Below are 20,089 nucleotides of genomic sequence, written 5' to 3' on the forward strand. Positions count from 1 at the left end.
AAGCAGTCTGAAATAATGTAAAATGTATTTATCATGAGGCAAGCATAAAGTATATATTATAAAACAAATTACAAAATTCAGTGAACAATGAACAGAAATTGTGAAAAATTGTCTGGTTAGACTTCAGAATTGTCCCTATTTGTCCCTATTCTTGTGTTTCAATTTACTGGTACTTAAAAATCAAGTACCAGCCTACAGCTACTATAAAACTTACCTATAGCATGCAGTTAGTGTGTAACCGGCAGTGTCCACCCTGGGAATCGAACCCACGTCACAATCAAGTATTCTGTGTACGAGGGCAAATCAGTTCACCTGAGCTAAATTTCTGGGTTGCCATTGTGGCGAGGGGGAGCATTTGATTTATCGATGCCAAAAGCAAATTAAGAGTAAGCAGGGGATAGCCAATTAAAAGCAGAGGAAGGTAGGCCATGGCTGAACGGTGTGCATCAGGAGGGGATTTAGAAGTGGTTATATACTCAATACTGACTGAAAAATAAGTGGGTATACTGTACTCCGTATACCCGCGTATAACCTGCTCCCCAGCTTTGAAACTCTTCAAAATAAAAACTCACCTACACACTATAACCACACTGCTCTTTTATTGATATTTTATTCGTTTTTTTGGTCATAATTTTATGTATTCTGTAGCAATTTGTTTTAAAATTATTTTTATTTAACTGTTGTTCAGTGTCCTTGAGGGTCTTGAAAAGCGCTTCCAAATTTAATGAATTCTTCCTTTTCTTCTTCTTCTTCTTATTATTACTACTACTATTAATATTATTATTATTATTATCTGTGCTCCTGGATGCTATACTTTTGGGAAATTGACGTTTGTACGAACGCACTTGAAGGCAACAGCGCCCTGATGAGCCTGCAGATTGGGCCGAATGGTTTTTCTCTTTTCTGCTTCTGATTGGTTAAAATGGCTATTGTGGGCGGAACTGACTTCTGAGTCCTGGCACTTTTTTTTGTAGGCAGAAAAAGGTGGAGAGATATTTTAACCCCCCTCTGACTGACAGCCACACACTTTACGAGAAAACGAGACACACCTGCACCGTGAGTGATTTTATCTTCACTTTACATCGTGCTGTTACTGTAAGTGATCGCGTGCAAAACCTTGTTTTACTGCAGCGCTACGGAGTCTGCACCATCATTTGAAATGAGTGATGAAATGCGGGTGTTATTGATGGCAACACAGTATGCAGGTCTGGTGCTATACCAGTATGGATGTGGCCTATTTATAGCTCATTGGATGGCGGAGTAGCTATATGTAATTGTAGTATATACGATGCTTCCCCATCCACAATGGCAGAGCATGGTGGGCGTGTAGTGGGGGTGTTGTCTGTCTCCTGCAGGGATCCGTGAATCCGTTCCTCTTTGTTACAGTGATGCCGCAATCGCGATGATCCACGCACAAGCTGAAAATGACGAGGCCGCGAGGCTTCTGATTTTCTGATGTCTGTGGATACCAGCTATAAGAAAACAATATAAAATGGCACACATGTGATGTGTATGTGTTGACTATTAAATCTCAAAATGAGATATCCTTAACTACATTTCTATCTAATTTCCTGTAGGTCTCTCTCAAATAAAGGCAGGCTGAAAACCTGCTTATATAAAACACCCCTTTCTTATCCTATGCAGCAGGTAAAAAGTGTACTATGTTCCATAGGACTACAGCTTATTGTTATACAATGAAGCCCCTCAATACACACAAAGGCATGCACTCACATCCTGTATCCTCTCTGTGAGGATTATAGGCCTACACATTATTCTGTCTGTGCCCATGTCTGTCTAGTTGTCTCTCTTTCTAGACTGACGTTAGCTGATATCAGAATTGGGCCTGTTCTCGTGTTGAGATGGTACGAGTGATCTGATTGCAGACATTGCCATCGATGAAATAAACTGGTCTAAAGACTGGAAGTGCATCTTGTGGTGCAAGCATCATTTCCAGGATGGACGCTAGAGAACCTAATTTACCAATTTACCAAAGCAATGCAAGATGTCCTTCTTAATTTTGTCATGTTTCAAGTGGGGAAGTAGAAATACAACAACTGAGACATGTGGTTGCACAAGTGTACACACCCTCTCAAAACTGGTGAGGGGCTTGTGTTCAGAAATAGCCAACTACATTTAAACTCATGTTAAACAGAGTTATACCACCATTTAAAATAACGTGTCAAGACGAGACGTTTCGAATGGCACCATTTACCCTAAGAACACAAATAACACAGCTGAATAAAGAAATTATAAGAAGAGCAGTAAGGAAAGGAGAATAGGTAATAGTCATAAAAAAACAATTGTATCCATTTATTATGGAGGATTTTGGAGACATTTGATATGCTTATTCGGGTTTTTGTTGTGACAATTCTACAATGATGGGAGCCACTTGTCACATTGATATTAAAAGTCCCTCTTATTACCCCATATAAAATTCAGATGTTGCAATTTGCTCTATTAGACAAACCATGATATGCAGTTTCCTCAGCATCAGAGGATTCGTAATGTTCAACAGCCTCAATCAAGAAAAGGATGCATTTGTAAGGCATTAACTATACCATGGTACGCAGTTAAGACAGTGCCATCCCCAAAAAACTGATGACCCATCAAAATTGAATAAAAAAGGTGAGAAGAAAACTAGTTAGGAATGCTGCTAAGAGGCAAATAGCAATATTTAAGGAGCTGCAGGAATTTATGGCGAGTACTGGCTGTTAAGCATATGTGACAACAATCTCCCATCTTTTACATAAGTCTCGGCTACAGGATAGGGTGACAAGGCAGAAGAGGCCTTATCCGACAAAGAAAAGCCTGGCCCAGGCCTGGCTTGCAAGTACAATACAGACTTGAAATCTCCCATTCACATGTGGAAAAATGGGGTACAGCCTAGCGTAATCAAGGTTGTTTTTTTTGGCTATCAATACAGAATCGCCGAACGGCACAATACCTTTAATGGTGTTGTTTTTTTTTCAACTGAAACTGGGGCCTTAGTCAGGGTAGAGGGAATTCCAAACAGTTTGAAATAGCAATCAGTGTTAGCAAAAAAACCTTCAGTCTTCTGATAGAAAAAAAAAAAATCAGGAAAAGCCGAGTAGATCAACTGTATTTGCTGTCGACTGAAGATGACATCAATGTTGCTCAGTGCTCAGGCAAACACCAATCACCTGTTTTCTGAAGCTGAGCAGTGATTGGTTGTTAACTGAGACCTGAGCAACTGTGATGTCTGCAAAGTGTGTTCGGAGTGTCGATAATTATCGACGTGTCCTGCGATTCACATTAGATCTCGATGCTAGCTAGCTGAGAAATCGACTGCTAAGAGTTATTGCAGATTGTTTGGGTTGGGCCGGCTCGCTGGGTTACCTAATCCGGACGGTTGGTTTTGGTCGGTGTGCTATTCTCGAGAAGCAGTTGTGTATTTCATTTTTCCATTCACTTTATTTGCAATGCAGCGCACAGTGCAAATGCAAACATGTCGTCCAAATGTGCTTCTTCTTACTACTTTCTTTGTTTCTGTTCTTTATCTCTTCTCTGTGTACCACTAGAGTAGTTTGGTAAACCAGGGCCTAAAAGTCAACTTCTGAAACCGTTATTTTTCAGGTTAAAATGCCGCTATGTTACATGTACTATGGAGTGTTGCCGAAAACCCAAGCAAGGGGAGAACATAACAACAACCTTAACAAAGGTCACACTTTCACTTTGCCACTGCACCATACAAGATCCAATCCAAACGAACCAGAATTACTGTCATGTTGGTGATGTCACTATCAGACTTGAATCTTCTGATTCCTAAACTTCATTAGAGTTTAGAAACAAAACTATGAAATGGTGGCATTATAACTGCATTTGCATATTCACATCGTTATCTTTTACAATCATCCATATTTTAGGTTAAACATGCAGTTTGTTTTGTTGATATGAAATCATTACACAATTTAATATACAGTAATGCATTGTAAGTAGCTTTTGTGATTAATTTCTACGCTATACTGGACAGTTAAATGTTGTTGTTTTTTTTGCTTTATATGATTCTGGAAGTACATTTTAAGTCAGGAAAACACAATTTGAGAACGTTTCCAGCTAGGGGAGATCCATTTACTGTCATTTTACATCTGATTTTGAGCTAACAGTTCTGAGAAACGCCAGGAAATTCTCTTTGTTGACTACAATCTTTGATGAAAATGGAAAAATACAGATAAAAAAGACAGCAATGTACAGTAAGTGCGATTCAGTTTTTTATGAATTTTGGGGGGAAATAGGCTACAAGACATGCTCTAATAATGACTTTAATCAGAGATATTCAAATATATGTCTTTTGACATGATGATATATAATATGTACTTCGGGGATTGATGAGATTATATTCAATCCCTCTCAGATTACCAGTCAAGCGGGCAGGCATTTAGACTTGGGGTTATGGAGTACAGCTGGTACAGCGCACATTTTTCCCCCCATCATCCATAGAGTCTGAGTCATGTATTTGGTAAGCGAATAAAAAGGCACTAGTAGGTCTATCTCTTAGTCTTTCAAGACAAAAGCAGCTTTGTCTGTTTTAGTAGGTTGCTTCTACGGGAAAGGCGCCCTCTTATTCAGTACAGCCGTGTATCAGGCAGGGACAGGCAGTACAACAAGGATGACATCAAACAGCCGTATTGTCCTCAAAAAAACATTTTTAGTTGGTAAAAACACAAGATTGCACAACCTCATCGTCGGAACGTGCAGTTTATTATTGCTTAGTGTGTCGTCCCAGACAGTGATAGAATGAAAAAACCTGATGATTCTCATTTACTATTTTCCTTAGAATTAGGCGGCCCCCTCCTCTGGGAAAGAGGAGTGTGAAGATCACAATTAAACACAATTCAGTCATTCCTGATTGTTTATTATTATATTTTTTAACAAACAAAACATACAGCTACAGTATTATAAATAACCAAAACAGAAGAGTAGCTATCTATACTGTAATGTGCATATTTAATTTATTTTATGATCAGTGATTGTAAGTGACTTGCTGTTATTCAATCTCTGAATGAATACATACAGTATGAGTAATAATGTACACATCATTTTTTTTGTCTCCTGATAGATTATCGATACGTCTACGCAAGTATCGCGATATTTGTAGTTAATATACAGCCACTATAATGGCTTCATTGTTCATTACTTATTGAGCAATTACTTGGCAGGCCGCTAGGGGGAGCGCCTCATGAGAGTGGCGGGGAAATCTATGGAAGTCTTCAGGCGAAGAAGACTGAGCTTACTTTTACTCATGTAAGACATTTATTATCTGTCCAGCAACTGACTCAGTTTTACATGCGTAACATTTTAAAACACATTTTATGATTCGACTTTTTGAAGCACACAATTTCTGAGCAATATTAACTCATTCACTACCATTGACGGTTATAGACGTCAAAATTAATCTTAACTATTTCCATTATTTAAACATTTTGTCCACTTTTGTTAACAAGAGTATGAAAACCTAGATTTTTTTTATTGTACATTTAAAACAGATATAAAATTTGTGATTAATCGTGAGTTAACTAGTGAAATCATGCAATTATTTACGATTACAAATTTTAATCGCCTGACGCCCCTAATTTTTAAAAATCTTTTCTATTAAAAAAATATATATATTTGTTAAAATTTTTAGTAATCTTTTCTTAAAAAAAAATAATTTAACTTTTTTAATTTAAAATAATCATTTGAAAAAATCAACATTTCTTATTTTTTATCTTTTTATTATTATTTAAATCATTATTAAAAAATTATTATCATATTTTCTTAAAAAAAATATTTGAATTATTTTTAAATTTTCAACAATCTTTTCTATTTAACTCTTTGACTGCCATGGACGTTAAAAGACGTCAAGTAAAAACCTACGGAGGGCCGCCAATGACGTTAAAAGACGTAATCCAATTATTATTATTATTATTATTTTTGAAACGGGTGGAGGGAAGCCTTGGGCAGCTGTGGTGAAAATTTCAAGCAGATCTAGTTAGCCTAATGACTATTTTTGGCCCCTAGATGGCAGCAATGACTCTCTTTTGACAAGATTGGGTAGGCGTCAGTAGAAGACGTGAGGCGGAGCGAGAGGGGACAATGGCTGGGGAAGGGAAGAGAACATGGCGACCGGTTGCAAGCGGCTCACGCTCGAGCAGTTTTTTTCAAAGACGAAAAGCATCGACCAACGCTAAAGAGCACATTGATGACGACGATGATCATCATCGATGATGATGATGGTGACTCCGAGGTTGGAAGCATTGACGCAGCAGTAGAAGACGTGAGGCGCAGGTAGATAGATGGCTGAAGAAGCTAACAATGGCGACCGGTTTCAAGCAGCTCACACTTGGGAATTTTTTTCAAAGACGAAAGGCATCGACCAACGCTAAAGAGCACATTGATGACGACGATGATCCTCATCGATGATGATGATGATGATGGTGACTCCGAGGTTGACGCTGAAGTTGCAAGCGTTGACGCGGCGGCTATGACGACGTCATAAAGGTTCACCGGCTAGCGATGCTAACACCGGAAAACGCGGAGCACAACCGAGCACGCTCAGGCGCACGTTCAATCGGACAACGAAGAGTGCCCCGAGTCCAATGCATATTCATCGGAGGAGTGCGTACAGTCTGCTACTTGCTATTCCCCAGAAAAAAAGGCCGTCAAGAAAGTGTAACGTCTGCACGCGAAAGGAGCCATCGCAAGTGAAACGAATCTGTTGAGCAAATCCTGCTCCGTCTCCTTGCACGCAGGGGAGTGTTACAAAAAGAAAAACTGTATTTGAAACATCCACATAATTGTAAATAGTACCACAGTTGCACACATTTGTAAATAGTTTGCGAAATTGTTTTGTCAAATTGTTACACTGTTGAATGGAAATAAACGTATTTTGCAATCTAAAAACACTTTTTCATTGTTGGTGGTGGTGTATTACAGAAGTAAAGCACTATTTAGGTGTTTGTGGCATCATTCATGGACAAAAAGAAGTGTACAATTCACTAGAGTGCATGAAATAACATCGTTTCACAAAAAGCTCTTTTTCTCCACTTTTTGTTTCAAAACAGAGCATTTCGGTGAAACTAACCATTTTCTATTGTTGATTACTGAAGAACGGAATAAGGTAGAAACAAACTTTTTTTTCTGATGAAAGATGAGAGTTCAATCTTTCATTTGGTAGTATGTGTGTTACCATATTCCAAACACATTTTCTGTGGACCTTGAAAGATCAGTCAAAATGCTTAAATCGGCTGGCACTGGTCACATCCCGTTTCTGAAAACGTCTGGCAGTCAAAGAGTTAAAAAATATATTTTTTAATTTTTAATCTTTTCTTAAAAAAAAAAAAAAAAAAAAAAAAATTATTTCTTTCTTTAATAAAACATTTTTTCCCTAGATTTTCATACTTTTGTTAAGAAAAGTGGATTTTTAAAAAAACTTATAAAAATAAAGTGAATTTTTGACATCTATAGCAGTCAATGGCAGTGAATGAGTTAATATTGATTTAATTGGATTTAATTAAGTAAATTGTATTTATTTACTTTTGCAATGTTACACAAAAAATTGTCACAGTTTATAAAACGAAACAATTCACTATGTACTGTAACTGACTGACATGTTGTATGACAATGGCATTTAAGAAAGACACAAATTTGTTCACAGAAAGTGGTCTCTGTTAAGAAGACATTTGTATTTGTTTAAAAAAAATACACTTAAGTACTCACTGTGAAGAAGACACCAGTTTGAATATTTTGTTTCAGTGATGGTACAAAAAGAAACTATTTTCTCATTGAAAAAACATAAATTTATGTCTTGAGTAGTTTTATCGTGGATTTATTATCTGACCAATATATTGATAATCGCGGTATTGTCATATCGTGAGATAATCATTATCGTGAGCCTTGTATCGCATATCGTATCATATCATGAGGTACCCAGAAGTTCCCACCCCTACATACAATATCAACTCTAAATAGAAAATTATTTTTACAGTGTAACAATATCAAAAGTCAAAAGTTTTAGTACATTATTATTAGTATGACTGTAGTGCTGTAATGAACTGATAGCCCAATGCAACTCACCGTGGTATGAGATAGATGGAGGACTGTGACAGTGTTGCTACTTGAGTCTTGATTGTCCCCCCATATTCAATTTTCAATGTATCCATACAGAATTGGATGCAAACTTCCTCAAGTTTGCCCAATCAATTCCATTTTGCCATGAGAGACAGAGGTAAACCAGCAAAATTTACAGACACAATCCTTGCCCCTCAAAGCCTTGAGACAGGGTAGGTACCTAGTACTGGAATAATAGGCTGTCTAAGATATTCTTTATAGCTGGTTTCAGGGACAGGCAATGTGAAGGACTGCTGTCTGGAAAATAAATCACCATGCTACAAAAATAAAGGCTGATTAGTTTGTGATTGTGAATATATAAAATACACACTAAAACACGCTGGCTGTTTCCTGGAATTTTTTAGCAAAATGGGTTACTTTTACTCAAGGTTACTCAATATTTTGACCCATATTGGGTTGAAGATTGGACTGGGGAGGGTTGTGTCAGAAACTAAGTGCGTCTGCTGTAAGATCTATGCCAAAAATAGCGAGCGACTTACTGTGGTGACCCCCGACAAGAGAAAATTGCTTCTTCTTTTTAGAAAATGTTGATAATAATTTTTTTATTATTTTTAACCACAGATGTACTGGTAACCTGGTAATCCACTTTTTCAGCTAAGTTAGGGTGACCAGACGTCCTGGTTTGGCCTTGACAGTTCTGTGTTTGAGCCTTGGGTGCCGCGTCATGGCGGATTTTGCCAACATCATTGCTTTGTCCTGATATTGCGTAGGCCTCGTCCCGGCGTCCCGTTTTTTTCCCATGTGATAAACCCATTGGAAGTGTATTTAACTTTTAAATTCCTTCGTATTTACTTCCATATTCACGTTTGTGTTCTCAATCGCATCCACCTCTAATCGCTAGCAAGCTACTTCCTGCTTTCGCATCTAAGAATCATGGCGAATGTAGTCCTACAATACACTGCGGTCTCCACTCGCCGGACTACACAAACTAAGCTTTCTAGCGGTATCGCTCTATTGTTACAATGTGTGACCGAGGCAAGGTGAATGGCAGCCGGCCTCCAATAGCTGTCGGGTCGGCTCAGAGCATAAAAGCTTGGATAATGATGAGTGACATTGCTTTGTTTAGAGCTGTAGAACCAAGATAGCATTTCACATTGGAGATTGTAAACCAACGTACGAAAATACAAACCCAATTCCCAAAACGTTGGGACACTATACAAATTGTGGAAGAAAAAAAAATGCAATTATGTGGAAGTGCCAAATTTCAATATTTTGTTCAGAATAGAACATAGATGACAGGTCAAAAGTTTAAACTGAGAAAATGTATCATTTTAAGGGAAAATATGTTAATTGTCAATTTTCTGGTGCCAAAAAATCTCAAAAAAAGTTGGCACAGGTAGCAGGAAGAGGTTAGGTGAATTGCACAAAAAAAAACTGCTGGAAGAGTAGTTACCACTAATGAGCACCATTGGCAACTTGATTGGAGTATAAAAAGAGCTTCTCGGAGTGGCAGTGTTTCTCAGAAGCCAAGATGGGTAGAGAATCACCAATTCCTCCGATGTTGCACAGAAAGATAGTGGAGAAATATCAGAAAGGTGTTTACCAGCGGAAAAATTGCAAAAAGGTTGAAGTAATCATCATTTACAGTGCATAACATCATCCAAAGATTCAGAGAATCTGGAACAATCTCTCTGTGTAAGGGTCAAGGTCGAAAAATCATACTGGATGCCCATGATCTTCGGGCCCTTAAAATCACAGAAAGGGCTCAGCAATACTTCCAGTAAACATTGTGGTTGAACACAATCCACCGTGCCAGCTGCCGTTGCCAGATGAAACTCAACACTACAAAGAAGAAGCCACTTTTTAAAGCAGACCAAGAAGCACAGGTGTTTCTCTGGGCCAGGGGTTATTTAAAATGGAATATGGCCAAGTGGAAACCTGTTTTGTGGTCAGACCAATCACGATTGGAAGTTCTTTGTGGAAATCTTGGGCGCAATATCATACTGACTAAAGAGGACAAGGACAACCCAAGTTGTTATCAGCACTCCGTTTATAAGCCTGCATCTGTGATGGTATAGGGTTGCATGAGTGCGTGTGGCATGGGCAGCTCCCACATCTGGAAAGGCATCGTCAATGCAGAAAGGTCAATTCAGATTGGAGAACAACATATGCTGCCATCCAGGCATCATCACTTTCAGAGAAGATCTTGCATTTCTCGACACGATAATGCCAGACCACATGCAGCACCCATTACAACATCATGGCTGCGTAGGAAAAGGATGCGGGTATTGAAATGGCCAGGCTGCAGCCCACTTCTTTCACTTATGGAGCACATTTGGCGCATCATAAAGGGGAAGGTGCAACAAAATAAACCCAAGACAGTTGAACAGTTCGAGAGACGCCTGTTAGACAAGATTGGGACAGCATTCCTATTTCTAAACTTGTCCCCTCGATCCCCAGACGTTTGCAAACTGTTGTAAGAAGAAGAAGGGATGCCTCACAGTGGTAAAAATGAAAAACTTTTTGTTGACACCATGGAATTTAAAATCAACATAGTTTTCCCTTAAAATAATACATTCTCTCACTTCCACAGAATTGCATTCAGTTTTTATTCACAATTTGTAAAGTGCACCAACTTTTTTGGAATTGGGTTTGTATCTGAAATACTCGGATGTTCGGACTTGTCAGTAGTTAGTTTCTGTGGTGACACTTTGACTGTGGAACTTGGCTACATTCCTATGTTTAAAAAGAAGAAAAAACACATTTTGTTAGCCCATTCACTCATTCACTGCCATTGACGACTCAAGGATGCCAAATTGTTGTAACTGGAAGGGATGGCAGTTGAGGAGATTGAAAAAGCTCACTGTGCAAACACATTGTAATTGTAAAATCCATACACATAATGCTCACGTAACTTTAAAAAAACAAAAACATTCAATCGTCAGGCAGGTTGAATGAAATACCTGCATCATTTTCATTCCCTGACAGTGTGATGTGTGTATAAGTGTACAATCTGTGTGTGTTGTGTGTGCACTTAAGGCGACAGTGTGTTGTCTGTTGTAATCAAGATTTCTGCTCTTTAGAGTCACAAGCTTGTGCGCGTGCCAGAGCTCGTGCCTGTCAAGAAGGACACATTGACGAGATGCTGAGTCACCCTGCTAACTGACTGCTGGACAGCCATGCACGGTCTTGATGAACACATTTAATGCACTCAGATAGAAAAGGGAAAAGTTGTGGTGTCCCTTTTGTCCTTGTATTTCCATTTGTTGCTTTCAATGTCAGAGTCAAAGGACTAATCATAGGAATCAACAGCAAACAACGCAAGGAGACAGAAAGGCAAGAAGAAGCCATAATTTGCAGTATAGGGCCATCTGCTTCGAAGTCTGTTTTTAAATATATAATATGGTTTATTTATATTATTATTATGGAGTGATTCATTATTAGTTACTTTTGTTATCCTCAGTGATATATATTTATATATATATTAGGGGTGTTAGAAAAAATCTATTCGGCAGTATATCGCGATATTACAGCGCACAATTCTCTCTCTCTCTCTCTCTCTCTCTCTCTCTTTATATATATATATATATATATATATATATATATATATACGTATATATATATATATATATATATATATATATATATATACACACACAAATTTTTCTTAATTTCCCGCTAAAAATAATTAATAGGTGATTTATTGTGAGTAAAAGGTTAAAAAAAAAAAGTAGACTTAAACATGCTCATAATTAAATGATTTATAAATATTAAAATTACACTCACCTAATTTAGGTGCAGCCATGTTTTTCTGATCGCAGAGTTGCACAGGCAGGAACAACTTTAACAAACACTATTGAAGTAAATAAATAACTTCAGCTCTATTTTTCATTTTTTGTGTGTGTATGTCACAGCTACATTTTTTGATATATTGTGTCACATCAATTATACTCTATAGTTAGTGCAGTCAAACTTTGATCAGCAAAGTGCTTAAAAAATCGTAGGCCTTTTAATAAACAGTTTTATCCTTTTTGGGGGGGCTTTTACTGTTTTTACCTGCTAACAGTGAATTAAGTGGCTCAAGCAAAACACTACTACCTAATCAACAAATTCAATTAAGTGCAGTGGAAAAGTGTTTGCTTTGCATTTATTTATTTTTGCAGAGAGTCTCCACTTTAAAAAAAGAAAACACCACTTATAACTCATTTTCCACTATTCAATTAGGCATTGTGTATAAAGAATACAAGTGCAACTATCTCTGCATCTTTTTCACGGATTAGGGCGTCTAGGTTAGGGACCGTCCACAATTTACATTTCCAGAGTGACCGTTGTCAATGGTGACTTGACTGGTAACTTGAGCCTTTGTAACGCGACTGAACACTGTTCTTTCATATTTGAGAGTTATTTAAAAGCTGAGATTACTGTTGTCATAGGCAGCCATCTTGTTTTTGCAACTTGCTTCTTCCATAGCATGAATGGATTACATTTTGTAAATCGTTTTATTCATTTATTTGTTTGTTTATTCACAACACTCCATCTGATATATTTATTCCTTGTCTTTGAATCACTCCACTTCCTAAAATCCTAGAACACTGAAATGCATCTCGACTCAAGCAGCGATTTATCCAACATAAACTAAACACAAATTAACATGGCCCGTCATTAGTATTAGTGACGTGACTCTTTATTGCTTTTCCAGCGAATATAATCCTATGAAAGCAGGAAAGAGTTTCTCCTCGAGGCCACTAACCTCTCCATTCATTGCTGTTACGTCACTAGCTAAGACCACGGATGTTGTACAATGACTCATCACTTAGCCCCACTAACCTGTGGCTAGCCTGTAACTGCTTTCATAGAGGCGGTGCCAATCCTGATGCATTCCACTTTGACCTCTGAGGATACTTAGGTGCACCGTAAATAAAACATGCAACCAAATATGCTTTATATCAAAATACATTGACTGTATGAGCGTTTAAAAATTGGTCCCCTCCTCTGTATTGAACACAGCAGAAAATGTTCTCCTGTTTGCATGCATGTGTCTGTTTATGAGTGCATATGCGTAGTTTGCGTGAGAGCTCGCGGTGTTTTGGAGGCTGAGATGATTATGAAGCAGGCGGGTGGGTTCCGGGAGGGAGAGGTGGCTGGCGGATGCTGGAAGCCAGGGATTGTGAGTACCGAGATAGGTTTTAATCTCAGAGCTCAACAGCTGTCTCACAACTCCACCTCCTCCTCGTCATCTCTCTCTCCCTCTCTCTCTCATTCTCTCTCTCTCTCTCTCTCATTCTCTTTCTCTTTTTTTCTCTCTCTCTCCCTCTCTCTCATCACCATGCACACATACACATTAGACATGCAGAGCTTTTTGCTTGCCACCAGTTACATCATAATGCCACCCTCTACAGAGAACTTATATTGAAAGAGGCTTAATATAGCCAAATATTTATAACACAGTAACCTAATCTAATGTATTTAATGTGTACCACAAGCATTTAGTATTTTATGATGTACATACTTACTTGTGAAGTACAAACATTATCTTCACATACACTCCATTGCAGTTAACTAGTTCTAATAATTATTATAACTAGGGATGGACAAGTACTGATACCTGGTATCGGTACTCGTGGCTGATACCACTATCGACAGCCCTCTTGTGGCCATTTTACCATCAGGAAGTAGAAATGAGAAATCAGAAGAATTCAAAATTGATATTAATTTCATGCAATTTTTGGGAAAATGTTATATTGGTATATATAGGGCTGTCTTTAATATTATGTAATTTTTGTCATGGGGTGGCGGGGGATCGGGGTTATGTATAAAAAATACTAGTGGTATCAATACTTGGTATTGGTATAGGTGACTACTAAGAATTGAGTACTCGTGTTGGTATCAATCTGAGAAAAAAATGTGATATAGAAAATCCCTAACAATAATAACAATTATTACAATTAGTGAGAGACCGTTGTGTTTTTTTTTAAATGACCTTAATCATATTTGCTAAAAACAACTTTTCAAATGTTCAACATCTTAAGTTTAAAAAAAAAAAAAAAAATATTTAAGCATGCAGAAAATAGGCAGCTTTATTTTTAACTTGTATCAAAAAAGTAAACAGTTCCCAAAAGGTTTTTACAGTAAATAAAGTTCTCCAAAATTTTAAAAGATTTATTTTAGTTTTAATTTCTAAACAAACAAAAAGTGCAGGGAGTTCCCAGTGGCAGCAGCATCTCGTATAAAGTTAAGTGAAAATTTAAATAAATACACAAAAAGTTCCATGAAGTTAACCCAGTTTTAAATTGATGACTTAAGCTGGTATCTCACTGACTGACGGATGCTTGCGGGCAAAACAAATTTTGAATTTTCATCAGGGTTCGTAAAAGTTTTTCAAAAGATGCTATCAAACAGTGAGAAAAAATGTCTGAACATGTTCAAAATTTCTTTGTGACAACAAAAACTGACAAGTAAAAACAGTTTTGAACATCTTTGCAAGATTTTACAAACCTGACAATACCCAAAATTCACAAAGTTTGCAAACATTCACCGCTCGGTGAGAAAGCTTTAACGGCCTTCAGATTTGTAAAAAAAAAAAAAAGACAGATGCCGATATGCGTCAAAATCCCAAATATTGGCACTGATTATCGGCCTGGTCTGCCCCTTGATACAATCATAATCATCATCACAAATTTAACATGTATAGAGCTCAGGTTGTCTTAAAATTCTAATTTTGTGTGTACTGTAGCAATAGCAAGTCCAGATCATGTAAACACAGCAAAATAAATGAAGCTATACAAGGGTCCATTTCACAAAGCAGTTTTAGTGAGAACTCTGGGTCAAGAAACCCTGAAATCTGGGAAACTCTGCGTTTTCCGTTTCAGAAAGGGAAGTAACTGAAACCAGAGGAAAAGAGGTAAGTCTAGCCTGTTTCATTAAAAAGAGGTCATTCAAGCTCTCGGTCAGTTGCCATAGTTACAGAGTCCATAAATCAAACCTGGTCAGGAGCAGGTTTTTCACAATGAACCTCGAGTTTTTCTCTGTCCCCGCCTCCTTTCAGCCACACACGACATTTCATTTCCTCATTGATTCAGTCCACTGTGGCGAGTTTTTGCATAAATACGCCTATAGTCTAGAGCAGGGTTGGGCACACTCGGTCCTCGAGGGCCGGAGTCCTGCAGGTTTTGGATGTTTCCCTTCTCCAACACAGCTGATACATTATCAGCTCATCAGCAAGCTCTGCATAAGCTTGGTAACGATCCTGTTGATTGGAATCAGCTGCGTTGCAGCAGGGAAACCTCCAAAACCTGCAGGACGCCGGCCCTTGAGGACCGAGTTTGCCCACCACTGGTCTAGAGCATAAAGTCCACTTTTGTCCCGAACATGGCATGTCCTTTTGACAATGGCCCTATTGATGAAGGTGCCGCATTATTGTGCAGGGAATTAAATATTCGTCGCGAGATTGTTATTAGACCGCGCATAGGTATGCTGGCATTTCCGGACAGTTATCTTTTTGAACGGTACCGTTTCACATCTCAGTCCATCATCTACGTACACAACTTAATCCATACTTACATTTGCAACATTACCAGCCGTACGTAGTCATGCGCTCAAATCACAGCATATATTGTGTGTTGAGCTCCGTTTTCTTCTTATACCCGTTTGAATAATGTTTTTAATATATTTCATCTTTAGTTTTTTATATTTCATTATAAGTCAAGTGCGCTTCTCCCCCGCAGGACTGCACCTAAATGAAATTAATTAATAAGCTACCATTCAACAGGTTTCCCCTGTAATATTATTGTGATTGCAAAGGACTACATTTAAATTTCCCTCTGCTTCCCCGTTGCCGTGGTGACTCATCGAAACGGGGTTCCATTAATGCGGTCTTTTTACTGTGGTGGTAACTCCAGGTGAAACTACTCTGCGTTAGTAAAACTAGCTTAAATCAGCAAATCAGAGTTTCCTCTCTCTCAGTCTGTCAACTCGCTGTTCAGGGTTAGTCTCAGTGTTTGTTGAACCTGCTTTGTGAAATGGACCCCTGAAGTGCTAAGATGTCTAGCCATGCTAACATAAATGTGTTCACTTGTCACAGTCAGTAGGGTTGCATTTAACTCTATTAACATTTAGAGGATATTTGCGTTGATAGCCACTGTATAGCTCAGTGTTTCCCAACTTTTATAGAAAGCCCATCATTCAGATTTGTTTTAAATTAAAGCACAGAGTGACATTCGTTTACGCAAGTTTCTAACAACAACATAAATATGTGAGTAAATAACTAAATAAGGGCATCAAATTGGGGTCCTAAAGGTCAAAGTTCTGGGAGTTCAGTAGGCGAACTGATGTGGCTCTGCTCCTCCAGGTCCTACAGGCCGGAAAGTGTAGCCTGTAACTGGATTGCAGCCTCTCGATTTCCTGGAAGAGAGCGTGGGAGGCATCCTTCCGGATCCGGGCAGTCATGCCACAAACCTGTTGAAGTCATAAACAGTTGTCCGGGAGCGAGTGGGAAGTCCAATGATGTTATTCTTCAGGCAACTATTGTCGTGAGCGAATCAATATTGCTCTGCTGCTTGAAGCTTAACGTGAAAACGGAGCAGTTATTAATTAATCAGTGAAAGTACTGTATAATTATTTGCCAGAATAACAGTCCTTAAAATTTTTGAAGATAGACAATATAGGATTGCCCAATTAGCTGGATACTTAATTTCACATTGTTGATCTCCATCTTTTTTATAATCTGACACATGATGACTGATGTAGGATTGGTCAAAGGTCAAATCAAAAATGTAAACCAACCATGCATGCTAATCCTATACTTTCTTGCATCTCGCATTTTGGTCCAAGGTCTTATATTTATCTAGGTGATAGCACCCAAATATAGAGTACAGTAGTTTTGTAAAAATATCTGTTCATTGCACCGGAAAAACCTGTGCAGGATGGACGAGAGACAACAAAGAGCTCTAAATTCAGGCCACTGAATATTTTAGATTATGAAACTGTTCTAACGGTCCGCTGAATTATTAGAGACTAATACATTGGAGAGTGTTGTGAAGGTCAGAAACTGCCGATTCATGACTACATCCTTTAGATGATAGAATAATGAAATGGTTTAGTGAGCAATTAATTCATTCTTAGCTGAAGAAGACTAGAGGAATGGGGGGAAAAAAATAAAAATTGGTCTCCACTGTACTGCGCCATTTCCCTGAAACAATGGCTTACAGTTCCCTGCTTACACTACTGCATGCCCTCAAATTGGATGCTGGCCAGTGTGTGTGTGTGTGTGTGTGTGCGTGTGTGTGTGTGTGTGTGTGTGCGTGTGTGTGTGTGTGTGTGTGTGTGTGTGTGTGTGTGTGTGTGTGTGTGTGTGTGTGTGTGTTGGAAGTTGAGACAATGACAACTTGTTGCGCTGGGAGGCTGGACATGGGGATGTAAAAAAAGTGATCCAAAAGAATGAGGGGTTTGTTGCAAGGTCAGGGTGTCAAAGTGTCAGGACACCATTTATACCTAATATTTGTATCATTTCACATCATGACAATGAATGAACTGTTGTTTTTTTATTTCTAATTTATTTTGTGGACAGTTCTTTCCATTTCTCGGATTTGATAAATCCACAAATTGATATTTCATTTTGAGCACTACAATTCTATTTATCAGCTCAGCACATACTCAGATTTGACTGAGATGGATTGTCACCCAAAATCACTGTTCTCTTGTCTTGTTAACTTTCTTTTGGCGAATGGCAAATGTGGTAATACACCAAATGTATTTGCCAACTGCCAGAAAAAGTAGAAGAAGAAATGGAGGAAGAAGGAGAAATAGTACATTCTGCAGCATTTTTTTTCCTGATGGGTATTGCTTTCAAAATTTATTGCTCTGAAAACATGATGCAGATGAATCTTTGAGTGGCACTCGGAGATATACCTTATAAGATTTTTTTTATTTTTTTGGGGTCATATTTTTAGCAATGAAATCATGACTCATTGGTTCAACCGTACGCCACATACTGTGGCATTTTTTACGTAGAGACAGAAAATAATGTGAAAATCAATTCAAGTCCATTCATCTGTATGTCCGTGGTGACAGGCGCAAATTATACTCTGGAAAAAATTATAGTCGTGATTATAGTTAGTTAGTCTAGTAAAAAAAAAAAAAAAGGCGGAATTAGGATTTTGACTAAACCCATAATTTCTGCCAATACCTTTTGTACATTTGCGTGCTTTTACTTTGTATGAACAGTTTGGGATTGGTGTTTTTCTGTTCCAGTATGATTGTGCGCCAGTGCACAAAGCAAGGGTAATCAAAACATGCTCGAGTGAGTTTTGTTCTGGAAGAACTTGTATACAATCTTTATTTGACCTCAGTCTACAACAGAGAGGAGACAGATTGTGGAGAGAACAAAAAAACTCAAGAAAAAAAGCCTATATAATACATTTTTAATGTAGGTTCCTATTTAAAATTCAAATAATTGCTAATCAGTGATTATTTGGCATGTGCTATGCGTCCCTGTCTTTTACAGTTTTATGTAGTCAGGGGTGCGCGGAACAATTTTGGTCTGATTCTCAAAGGAGCACCAGAGCTTGTTACTTGGTGCTTATTTTTTCTTGACCCACAGACCTCACTGGCAGGATTTATTATTAATTAGTAAATAATTAGTGCATTATTAACAGATGCAGCTATATCAATAGCTTGACAAATGTTCTTTAGCTATAATCTCATTGAATAAGGTAATAGAGTTGTTACTGAATTGAATAGAGCTAACAAAATACACATGATCAGATTTCACACATGTATCAAGTTAATCATACAATAATTCCTCCTTTAAAAATCGACTTGTTTATGACACTAAAATGGGTTTACAAAATGGATGGATGGGTGAATTTATTTGGCCTTCATTAAACTGTGAATAGTTGTTAGTGAATCAACAGTTTATGGGAATGGAAAAGGATGCCTCACCAAATGCATAAAGGAAGATAGAAGGGCTTTATACTGTACTTTCTTGTGTGTTCAAAGGATCTGGGGAGTTGTTAGGCCATTTTAAAAACTATGCTATATACATAGCTATATACGTTAAACTATCATCACTTTAACTTATATGTCTTTCACAGAAGGTACCGCTAACCGGTGTAAATGATGCAATTTTGTTGAGCCTAAATAGTTAATGAAAACCCCATGTGTCACATGAGCATGAATTAAGGAACCCTGTACGGTTTGCAACCATCTCTGGCTCATTTCATTACCTTGGCTACCTACTGTTTGTTATAACGTCAACATTTTGTCAGCAAAATGCACACACAAATAGCAAGAAATAATGTCTTGTCATTGGGTACTTTGGACCACCTTGCTTTTACCTGCGGCGCAGCTCACAGGGGCGGGGTGGCGAAGGAACAGTTCTGTGTTTGTATGTGGAACGGTATCGACTGTATATATTTAAAAAGTGCATCACTTCCTGAGGTTCTCTCTTGCTTCTGCCCAGGCAACACCTAGAACTCTGCCCACTCCTGGGCTCTGAAAAATAAATAAAAAAAGTTAAAACACTTAGTGCGCAAATGCGCAGTGACAGTCTTGCATCTGGTACACCGCTTATGTGAATCCCTGTATCTGAGAAGAAAAAAAAGAAGAAGAAGAAAAAAAAGCCCAGCACTAAACTTCTTCCATGACTTGTGCAACCATTAGTAATCTAATGGCCACACAGCTGGTGTGGTCTCAATTCTCTTTCAATTGAATCAACTGAGGGTGTAGTCTGCATCTCACTCAAAGTCAGATGGGAGAAGCTACAGTTTCATTTTATTCGGTTTCAGAGACTATGGGCGAATGAATTATAGGGTTCCATAGGTGCTGACTGTAGTCACACATTTCAATTTTTGCACAATTTACACAGTAAATTCTGTAGCGTAAATGTGACTCTATTTAGAGTGGGACTAAACCGACTCAGTTTTAGAGTAATATTTACATTTGGAAGAGAGTAAAATAAATAAATGAGGGGAAAAAAGTCCCTCAAGGGTTGAGGAATTAACACACAACCTTCAGCTTGGGAGAC

General features: G+C 38.1%; 1 protein-coding gene across 2 annotated transcripts in view; it reads left to right on the forward strand.

Annotated features, from left to right (window-relative positions):
- The first annotated feature begins 934 nt into the window (after positions 1 to 934).
- The window catches only part of LOC144042874 (uncharacterized), a 33,168-nt gene continuing 14,013 nt past the window's right edge, over positions 935 to 20,089 (forward strand). For both annotated transcript variants that reach the window (XM_077555911.1, XM_077555912.1), the window contains exon 1: positions 935 to 1,056. The gene's annotated coding sequence lies outside the window, so the exon portion shown is untranslated. The remainder of the gene's footprint in view (positions 1,057 to 20,089) is intronic.

The sequence above is a fragment of the Vanacampus margaritifer genome, chromosome 2, assembly GCF_051991255.1.
Source record: "Vanacampus margaritifer isolate UIUO_Vmar chromosome 2, RoL_Vmar_1.0, whole genome shotgun sequence".
Lineage (NCBI taxonomy): Eukaryota > Metazoa > Chordata > Actinopteri > Syngnathiformes > Syngnathidae > Vanacampus > Vanacampus margaritifer.